The sequence below is a fragment of the Parasteatoda tepidariorum genome, chromosome 7 (assembly GCF_982258835.1).
Source record: "Parasteatoda tepidariorum strain Cologne lab strain chromosome 7, Ptep-v5.0, whole genome shotgun sequence".
In the NCBI taxonomy this organism is placed as follows: Eukaryota; Metazoa; Arthropoda; class Arachnida; order Araneae; family Theridiidae; genus Parasteatoda; species Parasteatoda tepidariorum.
The window spans coordinates 59,140,591-59,167,329 of NC_141761.1; the positions used below are offsets into that span (position 1 = coordinate 59,140,591).

Below are 26,739 nucleotides of genomic sequence, written 5' to 3' on the forward strand. Positions count from 1 at the left end.
TTTATCCAAGTTTTGTTTTTGTTGGTAGGATTGATTTCGGATTTGATAGGTTTTTAGATATTTAAAAAAAGAGGAGAGTAAATAGTTGCGTTTTTATTCATTGTCAAATAAATATTAATTTTATTTTGGTATTATTCTGAAACAACCGTTAATGATTAAAAAAAAAAAAGCTTTATGTTCGTAAATGAATGAATATCCATAAAAATTCAATTTTTGATTATTAAAACTACTAAAGAATCCTTGTATATTTGATAACTTATATACTTTTTTGTAGCTTCCCCTTTTGAAAAGTGAAACGTGACTTTAACCTTATCTTAACACTATTCTTATGTATTTTGAAAGGGCTGTGCTGTTCATGGTTGGATATCTTTGTTATCTGGCAGAAAACCTTAAAAGGGCAGGTCTCCTTTTTTTTTCTTCAAAGGCTCCCACCATTTCTCAGCTGCTCCTGTCTTTGTGACGTCCATGCATCCTGATTCAATTTTCAATAACATGGTCTTTTCCTTTATTTTGTTGTTTTTCGCGAACTTACTTTTATTGTTATTATAAGCATTATCTGGGGAAGTAATCTTACTTACCTAAAAAAAGATTCTATCGCTTTTATTTTATTCACTCTCCTCTTTAGTATGAAGAAAATATTTCTTTGTATAAAATACTTATGGTTATAATTTTTTTTAAACTGATGAAATAATTGAATTCTATGCCTTTAAAAAGCGGATGTTTTAATTTTAAGTTTTTGAAGATTGAAATCTATCTAAATATATTAAAATCTCATGATGTTGTTGCAGTTTTCCATTGTTGTCGGTGCATTTTTATTGGCCGGAAAATGACGTGGTAGAATCCAGTTTTCCCTCATTCAATTTCATATTGTTTTGGTTATCATCAGCATAAAATTAATGAAAGTTATCAAGGTATTGTTTATAAATATTTTAGTAACCCTAATTTAGAGGTATTTTCCTGTACTGCTATTATAACACTGTCGATTTAAGAGTTTAAAACTAATAAAAAAAATTTATTATTATTATAACGTAATTGTTACTTCTGTTTATCAATTGATCTAAATATTTATAGTACTAATAGATAATGATATTTGAGCATGAGAAGTGGGAACCCCATGTCTCTTAAGCAAACGGAATTTTTTTAGTACATATATGTTAAGAGAATGATTTAAATATTTGTTTAAAAAAAAAGACGAAAAACTGTTTTCTGCCGACGTACAATAATTATTGCAAAAGGGGGGTTGGTGAGCGGCAGTGAACAGGGGGCTTAGCACCCCAGTATATTTAAAAATGTTATTTCTCTTGTTGAATTATAGGATACGTTGGATATGTTTAATTATAGATACGGATATGTTGAATTGTAGATACTTGTTGAATTATAGGATAGTAAACACGTTAAAATTAAAATTTTATACAGTTTGGAAACTATTGCAATGAAATTTCTAAAATGAAGCGTTACTAAATATGTTTTCTTCCTCCAAAAACATTTTGTGAGAAAGAATTAAAATTTAAAAAAATTTAATTTAAAGTAGACACTGTCCAGTCAAAACTTTTCTAAAAATGTGGACGTTTTGTACTTTGGGACTTCAAATATTTTTACAAAACATATTGGCAATTTTTTCCCCCTAAACTTGCAACATTAACCATTAGAATTAACCGTTAAACATTGACCATGGGTCACATAATTGCAAATTTGATAAATTTTGTACTTCCTAATTTATCACCTTAAAATCAATTTAAATTTTATTTTCCTCACAGTAAACTCTTCTTGTTTTCGTATATACTCATAAATTTTTTATAATATCGCTAGAAATTTTACTTTTCAATGTCTATTTAAATAAAATAAAAAAAAGGGGGGGGGGAGAGAAAGCAATCCAACCTTGCCTAATCTATTATTGATGCTGGAGAAAATAGATACGATTTTAGATTGGTTTCTTTTTCTTCTCAATAACATATTCTAGATGCAATTGCGTTTACGGCGCCATCTATTTAGTGAATTAGAGAAAAAGTTGTTTCAGTTTAAAGCATAGCTGCTTCTAAATTTTTAATGCTCTCTTAAACTTTTAATGATAAATTATTTATTTGATATTATATCTGAAATAAGTAATGTGACACACCATGAGACCCAATCCCAAAATCTTTTAGTTGTTTATTTTGCCAGAATATAACTTAAGTAAAACAGTTCGTAATCGTAATTCACAAATAATGGTAGCTTTTGTTAACATTCGCAATTCGACCTTCAGCATAGTTTTGTTATGTGGTGGACAAAATAGTGAAGCGCTGTGGTTGTAAACATTAACACCTTATGCAAGGAATATAATGCTATGCTGCAAGCAAGTAAAAAGAATTCCATTTGTTGTAAAGTATTTACAATTCAAGCAAGGGTTATGCCATGCTGCAGACAAACCGATAATCTTCGGTGGTTATAAGCACTCATAGCTCAAACTAAGAGGCATGCCACGAATGCATCCTAATATGTCACAAATCACCCAAAACTCGAGCATTCATCATGTCAACTTTAAAGCTCCTCGTCTAAACAGATGGCTTTCTGGTGAGAAACTTATAGACATTAATCAGCCTTTGAGCAGCTCTAAGGACTTATTACTACTTAATTGAATCAGCAGGGAAAGTAATGTTGTACCTGACTCAAATGATTGCGGTATTTAAATCCAATAATAATTTAAATCTTATCGATGCCACCAAAAATCCCATTAAATAAACTGCAGACGATTTACTTTTAACTTTAAAATATGCAAACTACTAATTAATCTACATTTTTACATTGCCTCCAAACGATGCATACGACACGTTTTGCGGAAGAAAAATTATCTCCTGTATAAACAAAGCGTGATTTGTTGATTACAGTCAGTGGAACGGAGCATTTGATTGATGTTGTCGATTGACGAATCGTCTTAAATTCGGATCGAATGTTTTACAGATATAAAACCCTACCTGAAAGAAAATTTGAATTTTATCCGTTTTAAAATTGCTCTTTTAGTTTAATTTTTATTTTCTCCCTTTTTATTTTCTATGAATTTCATTTTTTTCTTATTTAAATCTCCAACAGAAAAAAAAAATTAACAAGTTTACACTGCTAATCATTTGAAAAACTTGTACATTATTTTTTTTCTCTCCCTTATACAGCCTGGTGCATTTTACGTTCTCCCCCTTTCTTGTATCCGTTTTTAATAAACAAAGCCTTAAAAACCGTTGCCATCGTTAAAAAATTGTTTTTCTTTTCATAGCCATATGCTCTTTCATTGAAATTTGCTTATTAATGGCGCTTTTTTGGATTCGATATCAATATTGATTAGGGGACTAGGTATTATTTTTCAGACTAGCCTTTTTTTTTTTTTTAAAAAAAAACGAAAAAGTATTCTAAAGATAAGGTTGTTTATTGATTGTAAAAATATTTGAGTTGTGTAATGAATGGATTATGCAAATATGCGATACGAATATGCACTTTGTAATTCTTTATTTTTGCTGAATAATTTAATGGTTTCTGTGGGATTAGTTTGTGTGAGTTATTTTTGCATTGAATAAATTTGCGCATGAATTTATATTGGTATTGATTTGAATTTAATTGATATGATTTGGAGAGGAATTGTAAGTTAATTACTTAATTACCATTTTCCCCCCTTCTATCTCACCCTAAGTGGTCAGCTGATGTAAACATATTATTTAAAGAAATCACCCATGCAGCAGAGATAAGTATTAATTACGTGAAAATAACGTTATAATGCCACAAGGTTAAAAGCAAAAAAACGTTTCCACCGAACGTTTTATTTACGTTTCAAGTGGTAGTCTCGAATCCGTTAAATAAACGTTAAAATTTGGGTTATTTTTAACGCAAAATTGACGCTTTTTTGCCTCTAGTTTGACTATGGTGAATTTTGATACCAATCTTTGACGTTAATTTAACGAAGTTTGTTTCTTTTTTATCGTATTTTTTACGCTATTTTAACTAAGTTTTTAACGTGAATTTTCAGTTTTATAAGATCCGTCTTTTTCACCATGAATATTTACGTGTTTTTAACGCTTATTTTTATTAAAATAACGCACATTTAACGTTATTTTAACCAAAATACAAACGGATTTAATCCGTACAATTTACGTATTATTATCAATATTTTTAACCCTTATTTTGAGTTAGGTGAATTAATAAACTTTTCGCGTAAATTTAACTAAATTAATTTCAATTTTAACGTAATTTTAATTTTTTTTAACTAAGAAGGGAAGAAACCATTCCGTATTTTAATGTTTACGCTGCACTAAAAAATATAGCATTTAAACTTTTAATTCTTATCAAACTAAAACTAAAATAACGCAAAACAGCCGATATTAATGCTTTTTTTTAAGAATCCTAGAAAAAGCTTTTTGTTTTTAATCTCATACTTTTTGTAAATTTTTACAATTCAAATTATAACTCAACGAATAAGGAATGCAAATCTTACTACCTCTTCACAGCAACATACTAGTTTATTTACGAAGTTTCATGTCTCTCAGGAATTTTTAAAATTTTTCATGCCTAAAAGTTTGTAATATAAAGAATTGGTAGGAGAAAAAATTACTCAATACTTACATGATTTTCCAAACCCCTATGGAAAAAATATTTTTTTTTTAGTTCAAATTAATAATTAAGAAGTCTACTGCTCTCCTTAAATCCATGTTTCCAAATTGCTTGCTTGAAATTATCTACTCTTCTGGAATGCTTTTGGGTTCATTATTTTTTTTTATTTTTTAGTTTTTAGCTTGAAAAATTTAACTAAAATTTACTTTAACACAAACATGAAGTAAAAAAATATATATATTAACCAAATTTACCATTTGATTTGTTTACTTACAAAAATTAAAATTTTTCTAAATCGTATGTTCGAAAAAATTACAATTTTTAATCCAGATGAGCAGTTAACTTAATAATTTTAAATACAGAAAAAAACATTAAATCAAATAAGATTTATTAAGTTTTATTTATTTTACAACTATCATACAATATACAGATTTACAATTATAACACATCGCCACAGATCTGAAATATATCTATTCATAACTTCTTCCACCCTGCTGTTAGTATCACCTCTTCACTGCAATGTACCTGGAAAACAAATAACTATTTTAGCATATGAAAAAAAAATATGCCGGACAATAATATTAAAATGTTTCAACCAACAGTAGATTTCTAAAACGAAGCAATACTGACTAGATAAAATACAGAGTTAAATAAAATGTAAAAAAAAAAATATTAAAACTGTTTATTATTTTCATGGAATTTCTACTAAATATATATCGATTGAGTACATCCAAATATTTAGATATAAGAAAATCTATTTTACAAATTTTACTCACATATTACACGACAAAATTACATACATATACAGCACAAATCTGAATTAGAATAGTATTTAACAATTTTTTTTATTTTTTATCCTAGCTAAATCTTACATTGAAGCCAACAGCAAGTTATAAACAAAACAAAAAATTATTTTTTGTGTGGCTCGGAGGAGAACTCCTCCAGGCTTTTAGTCTGGTGTTGTCAATTGCTATGGTAACAAGTAAGGGCACATTTCTAATGGGGGAACAATGGAGAAATAAAGGTGTCAATTGGTTTACCCCCGCTGATCTAAAATCAAGACAAAACTATTCACAAAACACCCCTATTTGAAATGACTTTTTCTCATAACCACAGTACTTGCCACGACTTTCTGTTTATTTACTTATCATCAGAATTTTATTTTCCTCTCTCATTTTTTTCTTGCTCCTTAGCTGCAATTTTCATTCCTCTTCAGAATATTTTGCAAGAACTTTGTAGTTCAGAAACACAATTCCATTAGTTTCAGTTACGTAATTTTTAATTTCTCATTTATTAAAACAGTAAAAATACTATGCCTTTTAACACAAACAGTATCTTTAATATACAAAAGGAGTAATTTTAACAAATTCAGTAATTTATTAAACTATATATTATTTAGTTCAAGTGAAGAATTACATTTTACAATTGCCTCTGTTAAAGCTTTTTTAAACAAAAAATGGTTAATTTAAAAGTTCTTTAATTTCTGGAAAATCACTGCTAAAACTTAACACTTTACTCCAAAATACATTAGAAAGCTGTTTGGAGATTTAGAAATTCATTTCCACAACGGAATTCTTAGTAATGGTGGGGCATTAGCTTCCAGGGTGGGAAAAATAGGTTCTGTGTTCCTTGACCCTAGTGTGTTACTATCAGGTTGCTTGGGGGCAGTAAATACCTTATTTGTTTAAACCACTTTAAAAGGACAGGATAAAAAAATTAAAAAAAAAAAAATTACACACAAAACACAGTTTTTGGAGAAATATTTTAATAAATATTTCTTCGAAAAATGTGATAAAATGAAAGGAACACAATGGTGTTAGTTAATTGTAGCAACATGACAGAATGTTTGGAGTAATGCAGTATAGCAATTTTGGACTATAGAAACAATTCGGAGGAACAGCTTTAAACTTAAAATTGTTTAACAAAATAATAATTTTATTCTTGGAACTAATTAGAAATTATCGTTCTTAATGCTGCATATATATATATGAGCAAAACAAAATTACCAACTTTCCACACCCTTGCAAAAAAATTAAATTAAAAATTTTTTTGAACAAGTATAGAGCAGATATATCAAAAAAAGTTTTAACTTATTTAAAGATGTGAAAACAAATATATATTTTTTTGTCAAACTGTAATTCATATAGTTTGTAGTAGTGATAATTTCCATTGCATGAACTACTTAACTTACGAGATATATAAGTTTTCTGCAATATTAGACATTTAACATAAATTTTACTTAATAGTTTTTGTTAAAATAAAAAGTTTGAACATAAGTATGCTAAATGTATACAGTAAAATGCAAGAAATTATAATAAATTAATGAAGACTAGTCAGGCTAACTCTTTTAGAAAAAAGTAAGCATTTTTTGCAACCTTGATATACACAATGAATCGTGTTTTAAAACATTTTAATCATTAATACTTTAACACCAAATAATAAACACAAAAACATTCACTTGGTAAAAATAAGATATTTAGATAAAAGATGTTTTCAAACAGTATGAAATCAAAAATTTTTTCATTTAATGTAAGCATTATAATATAGTGCAGAAGTTATTGAAAAAAAAAACTTTATAAAAATAAAAGTGATTATTAATATTTTTTTATTGTGATGATTATTTACAAAATGCGAAGAAGCAAATAAAGTGTGTGTTTTCCCACCAACAAAATATGAGAATATCACCCATAATGTGATACTATGATACTTTATAAAAATAAAGTATCATAGACAGAATATATCATAGGTATATAAATAGAAAATATCATAGGTATAGTCATAGATATAAAATCATTGATTAAAGTTAACAATATTGAAAGTTCAATTTCTCATATGCGGAATTGTAGAAAACTGCAGAAGTACACAAATAAATAAATAAATATAAACATATATACAATTGGCTTTTTTAAAAATTGAAACAAGGATAATTTGAAATCTTGTGGCAGAATGTTTTTGAGCTATCTGCGACTAAACTCTCCAGCACTAATATCTAATTGCAAAATACATTTAATACAAACAAACACACATGTTGCTAATTTAAAATGGCAAATACTCTGTGTTAACAAAAAAAAAAAAATAATAATACTGATTTTCTTAATTTAGCATGAAATATTTCTTTTTAATATTATGGGTGATATTCTCATATTTTGTTGGTGGGAAAACACACACTTTATTTGCTTCTTCACATTTTGCAAATAATCATAACAATAAAAAAATATTGAATATCATGAAATCCATAGTAGTAATTGCCCCCCTCCCCCCCAAAAAAAAATATATGATGTAATTATGTAAATTGGACTGCTCAAAAGCGTGTTACACTTTGAAATTAGGTTGTAATAAATAATATCGTATAAAAAATATTAGATTTAAAAACTAAGGAGAAATCAACATCTATAACTTCCAAAAATTAGATAGAATTTCAAAAAAATAAATAGATAGCCTTAAAAAAATAGATACTCAAATGCACGATTCGAGTTTTCCATATTGTTTAAATATATCAAGATGGTTAAGAACCAAATGAAAATCAGTATCAATAACTGCCGAAAATATCATCGAAACGTTACGTCGATTTATGATATCAGTGAAAATTGAGTGTGCCAAAAACTGATTATCAAAATGCATGATTCAAATATTGCATGTTCAAATATTTCTGTAAAAAAGAAATGTAATATTTTCTTCTTTTCAAGAGAAAAATCCATAGCTGCAAACCTCTAGTTATAAAAATGCTGATGATAGACAAGAAAAATGCAGAAGGTTCGCAACTGCATACTAATTACTAATAAATTTATTTTTAAAAAAATACTCCCCTTTTTTTTAAAACAAGAAAAGGTAAAAAAAATTTTTAAAAATTTTGACCAGCTACTTGAAGGTACTATATTCATTTATTAATTCTTGATTAAAGGGAAATATATAAAATTTTAAGACACATTAAAATTAGTTTAATTACACTATAATAGTATGCACTATATATAAACTCAATGGAAATTATGGAGAAAGAATTACATCAAAAAAATTTTTTTTTGCAAAGATCCTTTAGTAGCACCTTTTGCTTTAACTAAAAATTCTTTCAAAACAATGTATTTCTTCTTTAGACTTAATTATTAAAAGTTTTTCGAGCAGACTGCTCATCAGACATTGATGAGCAGAATTGAGTCCTAGTTTTTTTACCACAGAAAACAACCTTTCGCATTCAGCATTGCTGTGGGGTATAGTCAATACAGTCTGACTTAAACAAAATACTAGCTATCGGGCGACCGGGTAAAATACAGAAGATCTTATCTTCTGAGCGTAAAAGCAGAAAAAAATAGCTAAAATAAGTAAATATGCGGATAGCTTCTGCAAAATGCAGAAGGGTTGGCAGCTATGAAAATCTCTATGCAAGAACTATGTAAAATTCTGCAACAATGTCGCCGTGCCGTTGCGATTCTGCCACGGAGATTTGAAATACTAAGCAATTTGTATAAATCTTAATTCCCCGAGAATTTCCAATTGATGTTGTTAATTCCTTTTATAATTCATTTGAATGTTTGGTTTGAGTAGCCTCAGCCTTTAAATGATTCATCATGTATGATCGCTGAAGAATTCATAAAAGCAAAATAGAAGTTTCAGAATTTGTTTAAATTTATCAAAGACTATGAATAAAAAGACTAATTTAATGCAGATAAAGCACATATTTTTTAAGTGCCAGTGAAATAAAACATTGGAACAGCAAATATAGTGGAGGTAAAAACAGTAACAGTTTACCATTCTACTTGATACTAACGGTGAATCTTACACCAGAAACTTTTATTATAAATATAGTGCAAATGCTGATGATTGTGCATCAAATCATTAGGATTCTACAGTACATGTAAAATATATTTACAATATATGATAAAATTCATTTTAAGAGACAAGTTTTTGAGTACTTTTATTTGTTGTTATTGAAGCATGGGCAGCCTATGTAAACAATTTTTAATTACTATTTTTAATATCAGTAAAAGTTATTTGAAATAATTTTTAACAGTTGATTTGTTCATGTTTATAATTTCAAGAAATTTTTTTTACCCATTTTTAAGTACAAGAAAAAAGGAAACAATTCAAATACAGTTATTTCTTTAGACATACTTAATTCAGGAACCTTCAAATGAGACTTGATGGAGCTTCATACTCAAAGCCAGATCCTTTCCAAAGACCTTCCTCAGAAGTACATCAATAGATTATGAAAAAGAAAATTCATTCAGTTAATATGTTTAAAAACATAGAAATTATTCAAACATATTTTGTTTTGTTTATACGGGCATATTTATTATTCAGAACTAGAGAGGTAAGGAGTAATGGTTTGGCAGAATGTTAGCTAAAAAAATGGTGAAATGCAGAATATATTTCTATAGCAATATTTTTTTTAAAAAAAAATTCATTAATAAATATTTTTTACGAATAAATAAGCTTATTTATAATTGGAAATTACTCCATGCTTATCTATATTAGTGGAATGGGCTAAAGGGAATACAAAAAATTAAACAAGAAATACTTATAAAAAAACTAAAGTTATAAAGTAAAATAGAAAGAAAAAATAAAATCATAATTGTTACAACAAAGCTTCTATGCTAAGAATAATATTTTCTGCAAAGCAGTATCCATAAAGCAACATTAACTAAAATATAATCTATTAGAAATATGTTATTAAAATGCTGTGTTACTAACAAAAACAAAAGATTATATACAAATGTAAAACAGAAAAATCTATTTTAATTCTCAAAATAAAATTTTAAAGCTTTACATCTCAGCTTTCCAATTATCATATTTTCCAGATAAGAATAAAGTCATTAGAAACTTTCTTAATTACTGTGTCATACACTTAATAAAAACAAAGTTTTTTAGAAATGTAAAAAGCTAAGTAAAAACCAAGACAAAAATTATTTAAAAGAAAAATCTAGCAATAAAAATTTCAATTGAACTTTTTCACCTACAAGGGGTCTGTCTACGTTTTTCTGAGAGGTACCTATTTTGTGAAAATTTAGATATAATTTGTGAAAAATTAAAAACTATATTAAAAAATCAACACAAAAATATGGATTTATCGTTTCTTAAGGAATACGAAAATAAAATTATAAGAAAAAGTATTTTGTGAAACTGTTTTTCCTAAAGTTGATTTTGTGAAGGTACCGCTAAACGGTAGTAAATTCGGCCTAGACAGACCCCTGCCTAGGCATGTTTTTAGAATACAGTAACTATAAAAGAATTAAAAAAGTTTTAAACAGCAATGTAAATTTAAATAAAAGCTTGAATAAGAATAATTCTAAAGATAATTTAATATTGAAAATTCAGTGCAATTATTTTCCTTATCGTGTTAGCTGATAAATTTCAAAAACTGTTTCAAAAATAAGAAGAAAAATTTCCAGTAAATGTTCAACTGGGTGATTTTTTATTATTTTTTTTAAAGATATCATGTTGCAAAATAAATAGTCAAAAGACTATTTTGTCCATGTGAGATTTTCTCTTGCAATAGCTTGTTAAGACGATACTTCCACGACATTTTGGCTGAAGAACCATCTGCTATACTCTTGTAAAATTTATACAGGGTGCGTAGCCAAATCTTTGGATCAAAAATAAGCACTTTTTAAAAACTTTTCAAGCACTTTACAAAAATTTTCAATCACTCAAAAAATTCATATTCAATGAATGATATTATTGAAAAACAAAAACTTTTTATGAACAGTTTTAGCGTTAAAAAAACCCAAAAAGAAATGGGCGTAAATCGAAACAATCAGTACTTTCCCACATCACCGAGTGAATTCAACTTGACCCTGAACTCAGAACAAAAGTACCCATACCCCCTACGTCAAAAAAAGTGTTAGAAGTAAAATAAAATAAACAAGAATAAAATTAAAAAGAAAAACATTTCATAAGAATCTGATATTCTCTATCCGAATTGGAGCACTCGGGTTTCGGTTTCAAGTGCACGCATGCACAAGTCATAACGTGGGTACGACATGAAGTCCGCGTGAATGATTACGTAGCAAACTCCCCATTTTTTCGTGAAATGCATGGGATCCACCAGATATCACTGAAGGGAGAAAAAAAAATTATTCGGAAAAAAAGCACTTTTTAAAAACGCCAGCTGAAAAAAGCACCTTTAAAAGCTTTTATAAACGAAATCCCCAAAAAAGCACCTTTAAGTACTTTTTACAAACGCTACGCAACCTGTTATACCAATCAAGCGTGTTTAACCCTCGGTTCTTTAAAAAGGTAAAGTTAAAAGAAACTGCCATGAATCACAACTGCTACTACTCAACTGTTTTAAAAATGCAACAACTAATAGTTTTTATACTTTATAAGACAATAGTAGGTAAGTAGATAAGACAGCTCAAATTAATAACAATATGACAGGACTGTTTCACACATAAAACTTGTCTCGTCTTATTTGCTAATAAAAATACCATCCCGTACTGAGTAGGCAAAACAGAAATAAAAATGCCCGTATCATGATCTGCTGGTGAATAATCACTATATCTTCTAAGCAACTTCCATGCAGCAACCAGGAGGAACTAAAAAAAATTAACGGACGGAGATCAACTTGAAGAGTATAACTCGTAGCTACATTTTGCACACCTTTACATATTCTTTTAAAAAGTTAGCAGTTGGCATAACTGCTCACAATACAGAAGTAACCCTAATAGGGGATTAAAAGTTTAATGAGTATTTCTATGTTGTTACCTATGGCTAAATATTCATAAACTTCCAGCGATCCACGAAAAATTAAATATCTCAGAATGGGAATAATTCAAAGAATATAAGTTGTAGCAACCCTCAGGAAAACTTCTACTACATACTTCTTTTTAAATTTTTGCAAAGTACAAAATCTTATTTTTAATTTTTTTTTTTGCTTCAACATTTTTAGTTGGCACAAACTAGTTCAAATAGGGAAACATCCCCTTTTATTTGATTCATTAAATCAGGGGATAAATGAACAACGGCAGAATAATCGGCACGTGTTGGCAACTTCTGGTATCGGAGAAACTGAAAGAAAGAAAAAAAATCACAGAAAGGGACCAACTCGAAAGATATAACTTGTAACCATCTGGCAAACATTTATGTTTTTTTTGTTTGTTTTTTAAACTTCAAGTTTACATCTATTTGGTAGCTTGGCTATAGTAGTTTGTGCGACAGATTAAGATACGGAAATATCCCCTAAAATTAGTGAAACTGAAAAATTTACATTATAAATCTAGCTAAAATTCTTTTCTACTCTGGAAAATTTGTTTATCATCACCTGTGGCAGAATAATCAACAAGTCTTGGTAACTTCCAGTGGCTATCATCACACTGAAAACAAAACATGGGTAGAAACTAAGGGTATATCTTGTAGCCACTACCCCCTGGCAAACCTCTACATGTTTTCTTTTTTAAATGTATGCAAGTTTGAAATCCACAATAGTAGGTACAGTACAACAAATCACAGATGGAAAATATCCCCTCTACTCATATTTTTGTGTGTGAAGTCAACCATGATTAATAACATTTAAGTATTATCTTCAGAATAATGCTTATAATTGTTACTTTTTGTTAATTGTTATTTATTATAGCAACAAAATTTGCCAGGTGAATAAAATAATGCAGCATTAATTTAATAATTTTGATAATTAAAGCTTTAAAACGGAAATTTTCTTTACATAAGATCGCAACTAGTTTAACTTATTTCAGATTAATATTCCTTCATTAAGCTTAGGTGCCATCAGAATACTTTTAAAATATTCATGATTTTATTAAAAATATCTCAACTGCATAACAATCGTATATAAGGGTCTGTATTTCATCTCTTTACATTTTATGCTCAGTAAATGAGAATCAACAAATTCTCTTGCTTTTTTCCAAAATCGTTACGTTTTGTCATAGTTTGTTAAACTTCGCAAATGATAGGCTTAGAATATTTGTGCTTATTTCAAGCAGAATTAACTACAATAATTTACTTTCTTTGATAGTGAAGCATTATAATGAATTAACATTCTAAATAGTAATAATTAAAGTAAGGAATAAAAGAACTTACCATTGAATTCGGCGTATGTAAATACACTATAGAATAGCTATATCACGCGTGCAACAAATGTAAATAAGCGTTGTCTAGTGTAGGGGTAGCAGTCCTTGTGTAGAAATTGTGCCCACGGAAAAGGAGTGAAAAGTTGAAACTCAGTATCATTTAATGCATTTGTAAAACAAAAACTCAAATAACTGGAAGCAATGTGGAACATTACTTTTGAATCTATATTGTGAATCAATTTATTTCTCGTCTATTTTTGATTTTTCATCTTATTTTTCTTATTATTATTCTAATTAAACCTGGAATAAAATGCTACATTGTAGAATAACTTTCATATAATATTTTTAATAAAGTTAAATAAAACTGTCGAGCATTTTTAAAAAATTATTACTATTTTACATTTTTAAAAAAGTATTACTATTTGTTATGTAGTGTTATTATCATTTCAGAGATATAATAGTATTTTATTTTAACTAGTATAATATTATTTGAATAGCTTGTACATAAAAAACCCCAATTTTAATGCTTTTTATAATTTTTATGAATTCATAAAAATTGCTGTTTTATGCTCTGGAAATATAAAATTTTTATAACTATAATTTATTATAAAAGAAAAACATGGATAAATATTATAAATTAAGATAACTGCTCCGGAAGACATACAAGATTATTTAAAATACGTGATTATTCATTTTAAAACTTGATTATTCATACGTGATTATTCATTTTAATTATTCAATACGTGATTATTCATTTTAAAACCAGTAACTTCATTTCCAATCGAAGATTTGATAGTTAGAGGATCGTACTATAGTAATTTAACTAAATGAGACATTAACTATGTTATATTTTAAAACTGTAAAACTAACAATGTACATTGATTTTTTTGTGCATCAGATAGGCTGATCAATGAACCATAAATTGTAGGATTTCTATTTCATCTGAAATGAGAGTAAGAAAGATATTGTAGAATACATTCTACGTTAGGTCTTCCATCAAATCAAAAAGATTTAATCTAACTACATCCACCAATATAAAAGTTTTATCGAATAACATAATATGGGATCAACATGTACATTTATTTATCTCTGGTTAATTTTAATTATTATATCGTGATTACACGTTATTTCTCAAATTTCGTGCTTATTTTTTGTTTTTCTCGCCTGCGTGGGTAAAGATTTTACATACATTAATTGGCATGCATAAATGCATGGTCTCATGATTTAGGTATCATTTTTAGTTGTTGGTGATGACCGTGTTAAAAATAATAGATTGAAAAAATTCCTAAAATATTTATTACATAAAAAAATACACATTTAAATAAAAAGCACATTTTAAATCACGATTTCAATTGAAAAAAAGAAAAAAAAGAGGTAATATAATGGATTTGAAAACTTTATTATAACAAAAAGGGTAAAAAAGGGCGTCGAGTTGTTAACATTCCCCGTGGATCAAGTTATTTTCATATAATATATTAAAAATTTCATATTTAATTTTAGCTGGAAGGATCCATTTTCGTTGAACGTTCCGTTTCCCCTCTTCAGTGTTTTAGATATAAAAAAAAGGAAATTTTTATGAATCTGTTTTTTCGCTTGCTGATATTTGCCTTCCTTTTAAAAGCAATGTATGTATATATTTAAAAGATTTTGTTGAAATTGTATTCCCAGATAACACAGTGTAAACAGATAATTTGTCAACGAACTAATGAAGATAGGAGTTTTAGTTGCGTCGCTCTAGAGCTGTACATTAGGCTTATCATCCATTTAGACTTAAATCTGAAGGGGTAGGAAATTTTCTCCAGATCCCTGTACATTTGGCACAGCAATGCGACCGACCACAGGCCTCTCGATTCCACAGATTTTAATAGCACATATATCGCATGTACTCGGTGGTGTCGAGAATCGAGCACCGCCCCCGTCAAGGACTAGAATGGCCCTTAAAACCCCTATTAAGTCGGAACTAAGTTTAAACGAAAAAATCTTGGTCAAAGAACATAGAAAAAAATTGTCGCACTAATGTCAAAATGCAAAAAGACAAATATTTAAATCCTTTTCTTTTTTTTTTTTTTTAAAGGTGGGTTTGTTTTTTTAGGGTCTATGTATTAGCATTGCAAAATTTAGGTCTCAACTAAAATTTTTGAGGAACTTTCTCTTTCCCTAACTTAAATTTTTTTCTTTTTTCTTTATAGGATCTAAATAATTAAAAAACAATTTATTTAACTGCATTAACTATTTAAAACCCTCCAAGCATTGTGTCCATAGGTAAATTCCCTGTTATGTAACATTATTGCCCGATATGGAAAAAAAAACAACAAAAAAAACAGGCTATTCAATGCAAACTAAAACTGACAGTTAGGAAAAAGAAACCGAACTAACGCTCAAACTATTTTTAAAAGTACTTTAATTTCACATACACAAAAACTCACTCATAAATAATATTCTGCGAAGAAATAAAGAATTATCATTACTTGCTCCGATAAAAAAAAAAATTTTCTGACATTACAACAAAACTTACAATTATTATTTATATTTTATGCTATTTTATATTATTTTTTATATTTTATAAATTTATATTATTTTTTACTATATATGATTTTCATAAATAATTTTCTCATTGCAATTGAGATTTTATATTTAAATAATTTCTAGATTATAAAATTCAAGATTCAAAGCAAAATTCAATAAATTTGTAAAAATGTTGTTGTGTTGTAAAACGTTTTTTAATAACAACAAATATTTTAAAACTTCCTACACTAAATTTTATTACGAAAACTAATTATGAGAATTCCTTTTTATCTGTCTTTTGATACGTATGCTTTTTTTCTCTTTCAGTAATGAATATATATACTACTTTAAAGAAACAAGATTGATACATTTTTTAGGCGATACAAAAAAACATTAAATCATTATTTTAAAATAAAGTAAATGCTTCTTTCATTGCAATAAGAACATGGAATTTAAAAGTAGATAAATTTCTTTGTAATTTATTATAATTATTTTTTAAAAACTCATATGGAGAGCGATAATTTCAATATAAAAAAAAGAGAATTAATTTTTACATAATTAAAAAAATATATAGTCTTTTAATTTATGATCTTTGAATAAAAAAATTGCAAGATCCGGAACTCAACATTCCACCGAAGTTCCGAGTAGGACCGAACCTACAACAACGTACCTTTGAGGCGAACGCTCTAACCACTACACCACGACTCTTGTACCTGACAAAGAAGATTTAAATTTAAATCATGTGTTTTTACGTTATTATGTTCGTTACATGACAAGTTGTAACAAATTTTTACTTTATTCAGTATTCTGGAAATTCTTTAATTTCATCTTAGTTTAGTTTCATAAGAATTAAAACTCATAGTTTCCTTGTCAGTTATTGACAATGAGCAGACTCAATATTATCAACAAACAAATATTTATCTCCAGTTTAAATAAACAAAAATAATTATAAGTATTTAAAAATAGAATACAAATTGTAATAAAAATCTACACTGTTCAGTTTATTCAAATTTAAGAGAGACGTAAAATAATATCCTTCTTGGGCACTCACATTCTTTTTTAGAAACATTTTTACCATTGAATTTACGTTTATAATCCCAAAAAATTAACGTAAACATAACTATGCAACAAAGCGTAACTTTTTCGTTAATAAAACGTTTTTAAAAATCGGTAAAAAAATGGGTAAAATGTACACGTTAATATAACGTATTTTTAGTACTCATTTTTAACGAAATATTTAAAGGGAAAATTGATAGCGTTAAAATACCGTCATTTTAACGCATACGTTTTAACGAATGAAGAAATGGTGAAAATCATCACGTGAAATTGACGTAATTTTAACGTTAAGTCCAAAACCTTATACCGAACGAACGTATTTTTAACGTTTATTTGCCCCTTCATGCTGCATGGGCATTTTAAACAATCATTACTGTAAATCTTTTTTAAAATATTTAACGTTAGGGATTAAATGTTTCCATCGTTTTATTAATACTAGTCTTACAACTAGGACAGTTGAATTTCGCTAGTTAGGAACGACATCTGGTGAAATTTCCTTTTGATTTCATGCTTAAACTTGAAAGTGAATAAGATGAATTATGATTTATGTTGAAATGAAAACGAAAAAGAATGATTATCCGAGAAGTTTACATTTCTTTTTAAAATTGGTTACTTTCTTTGGAGTTGAAAAATTTTATGAAAAATTCTAGAAAAATTATTATTATTTTTTTTTTTCAATTGATACTATTGACAACGCATTGTGCTTGAATCACGTTATAAAAATAACCGAAGTATTAAATGAATAAAGATTGGATTTAAATGTAATTACAGGTTTAAAAAACCAGTACTGAGTTAAAAATAGAAAGTCCCAACTCTCGAAACCACTGTGATCCTTCCACGGAACCCTAGGGTTCTGCGGAACACCGCTTGGGAGTACCGCTGACCTAACTTGTTCTTAAAAGTAATTTTTGTTTGGGAACGATTTTTAAAAAAAGAGAACATTTTTGCTATTTAAAAGCCCAGAGCACTTTTATCTAAGAGGATATTCAGGCATAGCTCTTCCATCCGTTTTGAAGGTTCCGTTGAACAAACGTAATAGCATCAAAAATTATAAATCATGTAAATAAGGATCCTTCATTTTCTTTGCGTGTGGCTGTAGGGCTAAAGATGTGGCATTGATTTATGTCTCTTTCGTGCCCCATCCTATGATGAATTTTGTGACAAAGTGGAGACCTGCATTGCAAACGAATTTTCCTTATTCTTGGGAGGTTTCGTGACGAAAACGTCCACTCTCATCAATTTATATTGAAGTTTATTCAAGGTTATTTCTACTTTTTATTCTATTATTTTCTTTGTTTAAGAATAGTGTCAATAAGAGAATAAAAATAGTTCATAAATCGTTATTATTTATTTATTAGTTTATTGTTTTTATCTCATTTTGTAGTGTTTTTAATGCGAATTCTGGAAGTCGAAATTTCTCGTCTCGATAGTATTTTATTGAAAAATCTTTTTCCTTGTATACGTTGTATATTTTGGGCAGAAGTTATATTATTTCTTGAAAAATATAACTTCATTATAATTTTCGTCATAACTCAAATTTAAGAGGAAAAAAAATAAAAGAAAAGAAAACGTTGTGTAATTAATTTTGCATTATTACAATTGTTACAGCTAATTACAATTAATTAATTTGTAATTAGTTGGACATTTTTGTTTCGATTGTTGCAGAATAGTTTTCCATTTTAGTATGATGCTATTAAAATAATATTATATTGATTTGTTGCTTCACCCGCCCACCTAGCTTCGAATAGATTGGTACCAACATGTCTGGGAAGTAGAGGGGCCAGGGCTTACCCTTTTCTGACCCTTTAACCCCTTGTTCAACAAAATGGTTGTTACGAGATTGCTTTATATATATATATGCTTAATTCTTTGAACTTTTTTTGAAAACAAATGCATGATTTTGTATTAATATAACCAGGCTAAAACATGAAATAGTGTTAAAAATTGTTGCTTAGATATGCATTTGATAAACTCTTTTTCTCATTAGCGGAAAATAAGGTTCCTTTTATAATTATGGCTTGAAAAGTCTTTGCCCATTGGTTCCAAAGTCTTCTTTTTTTTTTTTTTAAATAATAAATAATCGTTCTGCAAATAATTAGCCTAACATGTGATCGATAGTTGTAGTCTGCATGAAATGATTCCGTGTCTCCAAAGAAAGCTAAATTAGAAATGTACTTCCTTTGAGAAAGAAGCGCCTGTGTTTTCCAAGAAGGTTAATGCTTTTCCAGGTGAAAAGCAATTTCCTATTTTTTCTCTTCTCTTTGGAATGATATCTGTGCGTGACCTATCATCTATATGTACTTATGATATGAATATTTAAGGATCAATGTGTCTTTAGGAAAGAAAAGAAAAAAAGAGGGAAATAACATCTGAAAGTCATTTTGGTTGGTGTTGTCTTTTCATCGATTTCATTCGGTGCTATGTGGAAGTTTTATTCTGCTGAAGATGTTGTCTAGATCAATGGCTTTTTACTGAGTTTTCAAAATCATTTCAAATATTCAGTCTGAGTAAAAACTTAAAAAGTCTGAGTAAAATGTAGAAACTGAGTAAAAGGGTTGTGAAAACATTTATTAAAATTGAAAAATAAAATAATAACCAATGTTCCAAATCCGTAGCCTCGTAATTTTGAACCCAATCCAGAAGACAAGGAACTCCTGGATCAGTACCCTCAGAGGTATTGATTTGTTTTTGGAACTTGGAGGACTTTGCGAACCCTACAGATTTAACGTGCATCAGTTATCATTTAATACACGGGGATTATTCGGCCGGCTGGATTTAAATTCTTGTTCTCACTAACAAGAGTCCAACACCCTACCAATCAGGCTATCCCGGGCCTCTTAAAGTATATTGTTAAGGAATAAGGCAGCAAACAGAATTTGTAGCTATGAAATTATCAGGAAAAAATTTCAGCCTGTGTAAGAACTTAGAAGCCGGTAGTAATTTCTGAAAATAAATATGCTAGATTACAGCAACTATGAAGATTGTAAAAATACTTCTCTTTGCAAATTTGCCATACATGTTTTCAAAGATTTGGTGCTCTTTGGAAAGATGACGAAAGATAAGATCTTAATTGATAAAAAAAAGAGGGCAGATAGAAGCCTTTTCTTCAGCAGGAATGAATAGCCGTGCCATCCAAAACCGTATTTTAAAAATTTATTGCATTTAAAAAAAAATCTATGGTATACTGGGAGAAGACCTAAAACTATATCCTCGCTTGATGAAGATGACAAAAGAAGAGTTTTTTTGACTTGCATTTGCTATAAAATATTTACTCAAGCATCACGTTTAAATGTTTGTCAACAAACAATGCATAACACATTTAAAAGGTTCGGAAGATTCATTTATACAGCAAAATTGGCAAAATTCGTTAATGGCGAAGTGAATTCACGATCTTACCAGAATCTCCTAGCAAAACATCTTTTACCAAATGCAGAATTTGTTGTAGGGTAAAATTAGATAAATCAGCAAGACAACGCAACTAATCATTCAAATAACAATACAAAAATTGTTTTCAAGGTAACAATGTTGAAACTTTGAAAAGGCCAGCTAAGTCTCCAAATCTCAACTCGTTAGAGAATTTAAGGGGTGATTCAGCGGAAATAGTTTATGCGAATCGGAGGCATTTTACATCATCAATAGTGTTGAAATCTAATATGAGAAACGAATGGTATAAAACAGACCCAGAACTTAATCAGAAATTAGTTTCATACATGATACTTACAATATTTAAAGTAATTCGGTAAAATGATTCTTACACAAGCTTCTATATTTTTTTTATATGCCCTATTTTTATACCTATTTTTTGTATGCCATATATGTTTGCCTTAAAGTTTTCACTCAACCTGAAATACTAATTTTGTATAGATCACTTTTTTCTGATAATTATTGAATTACAAATTGCGTTAAGTTTCGTTATTTCTTAACAATATATTTTTTTAAAAATTAATTATACAAAAATCATTATTTCTTTGGCTTTCGATATTTGTATATCTGTATGTGCGTGTGCACACACACGCACATACAGTCTGAGTAAAGAGTTAAAGGCCAGTGAAAGAATTAATAAAAGATTAAAATAAAATTATAATGTAAGAGAATAAATGGAATTGAAAATTCAATTTAAGAAAAATTCTTTCACCGAAATTCAATTTCGATTTCTCAAAATATATTTAAAAAAAACAACAAATTAAATGAAATTTATTTTAAGCAAATTAAAATCAGACATAGTTACTCGCTTCTATTACCATGTTTTATTTACCTGGCTTTCATGTCTTTGAGCCGAAAATCTTGTAATCGAAATTTTGATTGGCTAATGCCTAAATTTAAACTGGAGTTCTGTGCCGGCTGGCGGAGCAATTTACAACCGTTTACTAACAGAATTATGTCACTGGATAACTTAAACCAATGTTAAATCATTCCACCCTTAGAATAGGAATTAAAAACTTGGTTTATCTTATATTTATTTTATGTTTGTCGAGTGAAGTTTAAGGAAAATACTCTTGCGTTTTTATTTAACTGTAAATAAGTGATATGATCGAAAAACTGGAATCAGTCAGAAGTTTAGTGATCTAGTGATAATTTCGTTCGAGCAAGCAATATTGTTAGATTTTTGTAACGTATAGCGTCATTCGACTTCTATGTTGTTAAACTCGAATCTCTAATAAAGATGTATGCTATTTTTCGACATACTTTTATCAACACAAAACTATACAAAGAAAATAATAAAATTTGAAAATAATGGAAAGAATTAGGAAATTGAAAAATAAAATTAATTTAAAGGAAGAAATTTTTTAAATTTTTTTTAGAGCGAAAGTTTTGAGCCATATCTTCTGTCATTATTTAAAATTTCTCCTTTCTTTTCCATGTAGTTAAAAAAAGTAAAAATATTTTCTCCTCCCCCCCCAAAAAAAAATGCTTTTAAATAATTTTATTGTTTTTATCATTATAGTTTTGTAATTATTAGTTTATGTCGAAGTGTAGCCAAAATTTTGATTTGCGATTTCTGTCAAGTGTTGATTGAAACCTGCGTTGGCACAAAATTTGCCCTTTAAATAAACCTGGTTTTTTGAAATTTTAATTTTTTTGTTTTATCATTCCAAAATTGGGTATTTGCAACACGAGAAGAAGGTGAAGTGATTATTATCTATGCGATTTAATTGGATACTTGTAAGCGACGTCACACGTGTTTCGAACTTGATTGACTTCTGAATCGACAAATGCCACAATTTGCCTATGATGAGTCAGTTACAGGTATTGCAGTGTTTCACAAACTTATGACTTTAGTGTACCCTTTCTAAATTTTTCGCAACGCTGTGTACCACTAATAAAAAAATGAATGTATTTTTTACTATTAAAAAATTGCACAAAAGTTAAAAATCACAACTGGCTGTTGACACCACTAATTATTAACTGTTAACTCTGCAAAAAGTAACCAATATAAAAATACGTAATCGTAAATTTTCATGGCTAGCTTTGCTTTTAAAAATTTTTTTTGAAATTTTTGTTTATTACAAGATATTTTGCAAAAGGACGCGTACCCCTGTGAAACTGTTCCCGGACCCCTGGGGGTACGCGTACCATACTTTGCGAAGCTGAAGCACTGAATTAGGGAATAAAAATCGGCTGTTATAATGATAAAAATGATTAAAAATGACGATTAAAAATGCTTAACCTTTTTCACGATGCTATCTTTTAAGCAACCGTGTTCACCTCAGTTCTTTTTTAAAAAAAAATATGACTGCTAACATGGAAAACCTGGCATTTCATATGTCCAGAATTGTATATTAAATGCCTTGTGTTTAAAGTTAAATACTAAACACGATTTATTTGACAAAGGGTTATCTGTTCAACGGTTCAAGGGTTTTTGAACATGAATTCGATTAACGTTGCTTCGTTCCGTAACATCAAAGTTCCACAAAGAAATTGGAATTATCATAATTATGTATGCAATAGTAATACTAGAATTCGCAAAACTATCTGAGAATTATCCCATGCGTTTGATCCGGCTAATATACGAAAACTACGTAACATTTTCTACACGCTTGGAGGACTTGGGACTTTAATGTGTTTTGAAAGTAGAAGGTTTGAGTCGCTCCTTTCATTCCCAGAGGATGAATAATAAATTCAAAAACATGTTTCCTATTTTCGAAACTTCTTTGATTTATCACTAGAACTTTTCTTTCTTTTTTATCTCACCCGATTCCGATTGTATTTCTTTTCTAACTTTTAACTCTCTATGGTTTTCTAAAATACATTATTCTTCCGCGAAACTTTTTTTCTTTCTTTCTTTTTTTTTTTAAAGAAACTCGTGTCGTGCGGAATTTTCACGTCACCTTCGTTTGAATTATTCTTAATGTGTTGAGATATTTTGTGTCCTTAATTTTTTTTTTAAAGTAGAGTGTTGAAAAAATATTTCAAGTTAAATTTAGGGTTTAAATTTGTTTTAAACAAAGGCTATTTAAAGAAATAAATTGTTATAAAAATACAATATAAAAATCAAAGACATTGAATGTCAAGCGATATTTGCTTAAAATAAAATGCTATGTTACATTTACTGCATAACAATGAACTTCATATAGAATTGCGAAAACCAGGTCCTTTTAGAGGAAGCATTTTTAAATTAGTCTACTATTGTTAATTAGTTTTTAACGTTAGAAAATTTATTATTTGTTTGTAAATGTATCTGAGCTGTTTACTGCAAAAACTAAAATAAAGAGGTAAATGAAATTCTTTTTCAGATGTGAAAAATTCGTTATTAATTTTATTTCGATTTTAACTCTACATTGCATATACATATTTAAAGTAGTTTTTGTATCTAAAACATTGAAAAATTTTTTCGTCTTCCCCAATATTATAAAGATTAGCAGACAATATGATATGATTTAGAACTTTTGTTACTATATATGGAATTGAAATTTATATTCTAAAAATCCAAGCATGGCTCGCTTCATTCTATTCTGTTAAGAAAATAAAATTTATCTCATTTTTTCAGAGAAGGAAGTCCAGTGCAATGAAAAATAGTATTTTTAAATTTAGGTTAAAAACCTTTATCTCAGTTTCCGGGAATGAAAATTTATTTAAAATTCGATTCTTGTAGCAAATAAAAAGCTAACGTTAGAAACTTAATGGCTAAGTTAGATAAAACGAATTGTAGAAGTACTTAAAAATATCTTGTGCTACTGCTAAAAATATCTAATAAATGGCGTTATATAGCCAAAACCCTTTTGTGAAATCCCAAATGTTTAACGAGATTTCCATGATCAGAGGAACTAATCGGCTGAGAGTGAGTAACAGATCGCTGTAGTCCGTCCTATTCTCCAAGAAGGTGATTATTTCGTCATTGATAAGGACGTAAGTGATTGTTAGCTTATCAACTAATCTTAGTAACATTATTTTAAACTTCTCGTATAACAGCTCACTTCTCGTATCTCTTTGAGGAATGAGAAAAACATTTTGAAACATTTCGGTTAAATATCTTAAACTGTGGAAAAACTGCCCCAAAATTTTAACTTGCTGTAGACCATTGCTGCCTAGCAAGTTACCTATAGTTTTTTTAAAAAAATTTATTTAATTGTTAATTTTTTTACCTGATTTGCCTTTGGCTGCTCTTCGGAAAACAAAGGATTGGAACTATATTTGATGCAGGGCTCGAAAAAACTCAGAAATTTTACCCGTCCCCAAGGACGGCTTGTCCAACAATGTACCCGTCCTCCTTTGAAACTAACCCGTCGCTTCTAAATAGAAATATCATTTTTCTTATTTATAACAAACATTTAATAATTACAGAATGAATTAGTAGCTATTAGGATTACATTTTACAGTAATAAAAGAAATACTAGATTACTAATAGTCAGACCTAGTATTTCTTTCATGAAATAATTTATTTCTTTTATGAAAAAATTTATATAACAAAGGTCAAGTTATGTCAATTTATCCGAGGGTACTGCGTTTTCTAAATGAATCAAATATGACGTTTGTCAGTTCTACAATCAAGCCTATGATTTACAGAGGTTTTTTGCACAGAAATCTGAAAGGGGTTTTCCATTTAGGTGGATGTTCATAATTGCGCCTGAAAAGTCCCTTTCAACTGCTGCAGTACTCCCAGACGAAAAAAAAAAACATCTTGCAGTATGTTGCTGTACGGGATTTCTAGATTAGAGGGTCATTTTAGAAGTGAGGCGCTAGACTCTTGTAAGATAACAAAAATTGAAAGTGTATCACGAACATTAACGGGAAAATGGCCGTCCGCGCGGACGTCTGATTCGAGAAATTCGTTGTCCGCGGGAAATTTTTGACCGCCGAGGACGGGCGGTTTTTCGAGCCCTGATTTGATGAGATGTCCGACTTTGTAGGGTCACTTCGAGGCGGAAAGAAATTGGAATGCATGTTGATGGGGGTGTTGACTTTCTTCTCTTGCTGTTTTATTGGGTTATATGTTTGATTTGTGACTTGTTTCTAATTCTCTCTTACCATTGAAAAAAAAATCTTGCCCACCTCTGTCAGTTTTGTATCGAAATTTTAATAAGCACATTTTTGTTCTAGTGTATTTAATTTTAAATTTAAAATCTTTGAGTTTTCCTAACCCGCCTACCTTAATTGCTTTATTTATTATTATTTTTTTTGCGGTGTGTCATTTAAAATCAATTAAATATAATCCCAAGCATTAGCTACTGCATATTTTCCTTCGTCCTAAGTTTAATAGTCCGTTGAAAAACATTTTCGGTAAGACTATGAAGTAAAGCATCTGCTTCGGGTGGATAATTAAGATGAAGTTTGCCGTTTTCTCTCTCTGCTACATTGAACTGAACTGAAACTTCGTTTAATCCTCATTTAATGATCCTGATATATCTTTGGAGAAATCGATGTCTTTACGCTTTTCGGTAGACATTTGGTCTCAGGGAAGAGGGTTAACTGTATTTGTTACCGCAAGGAAATTCGATTCTTGTCCAATTACTTTAACTTCAGTTCTCGGAATCCTTTGGTTTTAAATTCCCTCATTTTCTTCCATAATTGACGTTTGTTCTTTTTTGCTTTTGATGTGAAAGATTTTGTTTTAATCTTTTGCTGGAGGTGATAGGATTATTATGAGTATAGATTCCAGTTGATATCGATAAATCATCTTAATAAATACAACTAATAAAATTCAATTAAAATTTATTTACCTACTCTATTACTCTTGCCTTAACAGCTTTCCGAAAATATTCATGTCTGGACATTTTCATTGGCATCATTAATTCTATTAGGGCATTTTTATATGATCATGGATACATCAGTCCAAGTTTCTTAGTGAAATCAACCAAACTATAGTTTCTAAGACTTACTAGTTTTTTTTGGCAGGAGATTTTACCTAACATTTAATTAAATGAAAAATTAAATCCATCAGTAAAATGCCCACACCATGAAATTTTAACAATTAAAAAATCTAATAGACCTGATAAGTGTGTTATGATATATACTCTTAAGTGCTGGTTGAATAAAACTATTGATTACTGGTCGTAATCTCGCTACCACTTTAACCCCTTCTTTCTCGCTCCCGTAAAATTAACGGGGTGAGGTTTCGCCCTCTATTTCTCGCTCCAGTGATATTGACGGGCTG

The 26,739-nt window shown here is 28.8% G+C and overlaps 1 protein-coding gene and 1 long non-coding RNA gene across 9 annotated transcripts in view; one reads left to right on the forward strand and one right to left on the reverse strand.

Moving 5' to 3' along the window:
• LOC107448785 (multiple PDZ domain protein) overlaps window positions 1-26,739 on the forward strand; it is a 684,699-nt gene that overhangs the window by 234,458 nt on the left and 423,502 nt on the right. The window lies entirely within an intron of this gene.
• LOC122270993 (uncharacterized) lies at window positions 4,951-11,413 on the reverse strand. The gene is made up of 2 exons (XR_015435535.1): window positions 9,676-11,413; window positions 4,951-5,094 (listed from the first exon to the last, which is right to left on the reverse strand). It is a non-coding gene; the product is annotated as an uncharacterized LOC122270993 (long non-coding RNA).